General features: G+C 35.2%; 1 non-coding gene across 3 annotated transcripts; it reads right to left on the reverse strand.

Moving 5' to 3' along the window:
* Positions 1–326: 326 nt before the first annotated feature.
* On the reverse strand, positions 327–2,905 carry LOC111895078 (uncharacterized). 3 transcript variants are annotated; one of them, XR_006192628.2, is made up of 6 exons: positions 2,217–2,905; positions 1,798–2,011; positions 1,202–1,347; positions 897–1,074; positions 652–749; positions 328–507 (listed from the first exon to the last, which is right to left on the reverse strand). It is a non-coding gene; the product is annotated as an uncharacterized LOC111895078 (transcript). The 3 variants fall into 3 exon arrangements; XR_008224218.1 differs by lacking the exon at positions 2,217–2,905 and having other exon boundaries at positions 327–464; positions 1,798–2,136; XR_008224217.1 differs by lacking the exon at positions 2,217–2,905 and having other exon boundaries at positions 1,798–2,136.
* Between the last annotated feature and the right edge of the window lie 354 nt (positions 2,906–3,259).

Below are 3,259 nucleotides of genomic sequence, written 5' to 3' on the forward strand. Positions count from 1 at the left end.
TATCTTCCTATGATGCAAGTTCATCAGAGGTAACAAATCCAACAACTTCAACACAACCTGTGTTAAATTCAAACATAAAATTTACATTGCTTTTAGTGATATTACCGAATGTATATTAAATGAACAAAAAAATAGAAAGATGCATCACCTAATAATCTTGAAACTGGATGTGTTTTTCAAGTTCTGTAATGAGAAATGATAAAAAAAACTGAGTGTGTATACATAATTACATATAGACTTAAAATAAATGTAATGTCAGAAACTTAAAAATGGAGTAAAATTAAGAGCTTACCACAATCTAGTCCTTCTTTGTCATCAGTGACTATGTACTCATGGCCCTGTGATTCCAACCAGTTGCGAATGCCTAATGCATTTTCTGCACAACCCAAGAAATTGGGGTTCATCTCAGCATACTCATGTGCCTTGTAGAAAACACCTACAATCTTCTTTTTGCCAGAAGAAGCCTACAGAAGCAATCATTTCTCTCATACTCATCATCTTTTACTTCTGTTTAATCAAGGCCATAAAAATTAGATCATTTGTAATTCCCTTACATCATCACTGCTTTGGATCAAATTAAGATGCAACTGGTAATTGTAAAGAATTCATGAACCTAAAATTAAACTCAACACAATTTTAGACATGCTTTACCTGACATGATTGTGAATAGCAAAGGAGACTGAAATGTACAGATGAATAAGAAATTCTCAGAATATGAAGCACTTTTGGTGGAACATAATATGGATTTCCTACGATACCATTATCAGAAAACCCAAAATCAATAAGCTTCATATGAGAATCTTAACTTTTTCACATGAGAAGGAAGCTAAAAAGAAACAATAATATATGTACATTTCCCATTAACAAATTAAACTCATAATTTGAATATAAATTACCCGATTGAGCAACATGGATCAACTTTTGCGACTGAGATGCCGATTAGGGTTCGTGGAGGGAAAATGAAGCATCTATGTTGCTTCTTAACAATGTTTTCCTCTTGGAGTACATCTTCATCATCTGGATACGTATGTTCCGATGTTAGAACAGACCGCATGCAACTACAAATCGACCCATCTTAAGAAAAAACACAGATTAAGATTTTTTAGTAAAGTTAATTGCCATTACAAGTGTATAAAGAATACATAGTTACAGAGGAGATATCAAAATTGAAAAAAGTAGTGATTATCAAATAAGTAGATACCATATTTATTAGACAGTCATTCTTATTTGGTGCACATTCCCCTATACGGCTCCAATTGATACCAAGGTCTTCAGGAGTGGAAGTGGCATCAGAAAGCAACTGAAGGGCTTTAGCAAGAAGATTAGGTGGGAAGAAAGACAAAGGTCCTGTATGTGTTAGAGAAGCTGTCAGTATAGAGAAATCCAAATACAGTAACCTGCATAAAGAAAAAAGCTAAATCTTAAATCCGAAAAATGATAGAGTAAGTAGTGTTTGTTAAATGAAATTAATAATGAAGTTACATGTGCAGAAATCCAACTATATACATGGAGAAAACATGAACGCAAAACCGATCTGTCAGCAAAAGCTAGAAAATGTTAATCCACCAACATATGGAATGGATTTAGGTTTTTTACATATAACTTGGAAAGAAAAACGACTCTTAATTACCATGTTTAATTGGAAGAGAAAGAACACAAGAAACACAACTTCAAAGTTGTTGTTCATGAAGAAATCAACCCGAATTTGAGATATAACTTCATATATGTAAACAGAACCGAATATAAAAATGACAGAGTTGTATATTTGAAAGGGAAAGAAGGAAGAGAAGTACTCACAGTTGGGTGATGTGGCAAGTAGAATTGGGGAAATTACAGCCGCATTTGCATTTGATGCCAGGATCACACATTGAAGGCATTTTCTAGCGCTTCTAACCACATAGCATCCATGCGTGTTAGTGGTTACCATTTAGGGAAAAGAGAAATAGACATTGGAATGGAGATAGTAGTCACCGTTTGGGGAAGGGAGAAAGAGATCAATTCAGAAATTACCCTGAAAGCACCAAATCAATCATCAATTTTTAAACGTAAACCACTTTCAAGTAAATAGAGATGTAGAGAAAGAGAGAGCGATAGAAGAAACAAAAGGCGGTGATGGAAGTAACTCACTGTTCGAGATAGGGAAAGAGCAAGAAGATAATAGTCAGTGTGAAGGAAAGCATCGATGAATATAGTTTGGAACAACAATGTGTAGATACCTGTTCGGTGTTCAGGGCATGATTGTGCTTGTAGTTTCTGATCTTCGTCGACAGATGATGACGGTTACAGAGGATAAATGACTTGGGAAAAGAAATCGATGATGTTCATTTGAAGATGTCGATGGTGGTTTTGTACATTTTTATGTGTGTGGTAACTAATGGGGTGAAATTAGTAAGAAAAGGGAGAGCTCGATGATAGCAATTGTAGATGATGGTGGTGATAACATATTTACTGAAAACAAAAGACAGAGAATGTATGAGAGAGGTCGTGAGGTTTGTGAGTTTGTAATCACAGTAAACGGGGACACACCTCGCCATAGGGATCTCGAATACATGGTAATTTGAAATTAGGGTTTCCATTTCATTCTGATGGCGATCGAGAGAGATAGAGAGAGAGAGAGAGGGAGAAAGAGAGAAAAGAGAGGAGAGAGACAAAGAGAGGCGAGAGAGATCACTACATCTTTGGTGGGGGAAGTCGGCAGCCGTGGACCTTCGGTGGGAGACGTTGGTGGAGATCACTGCATCTTTGGTGGAGACAATGAGAATATGTTTGATGGCGGCTGTGTTTAGGAGATTAGGGTAAGGTCTGTGTAGTGTAATACATATATGATCGGTGTAGTGTAATACGTATAAGATTGGTTGTATGCTTAATATTATTGTACATGAGGTAATATATGTTGTATCTCTTAATTTTCATGAAATAAGCAATATCCTTAATAATATATATATATATATATATATATATATATATATATATATATATATATATATATATATATATATATATATATACATACCCATGGAATAGACTGGACTTGGACCTTTTTTTGGACCCTCGGGCCGGTTATCAGTTCTAGGATTTGATCAAAACCGGTGCGGTCGGGTCCGGGAAAAAAAGTTTTGAACCTAATTTTAAAAAGCTTTTCAAATATATTTTCTATTTATCCCTGTCATATTGACGGTTTGACCGAATATGAAATATCTATTGCGTCCTTTCTCGGGTTTATCTACATTTTGACGTAATTATTTTACGTTTCCGTGGT

Source organism: Lactuca sativa, chromosome 1 (genome assembly GCF_002870075.4).
Source record: "Lactuca sativa cultivar Salinas chromosome 1, Lsat_Salinas_v11, whole genome shotgun sequence".
Taxonomy (NCBI): Eukaryota; Viridiplantae; Streptophyta; class Magnoliopsida; order Asterales; family Asteraceae; genus Lactuca; species Lactuca sativa.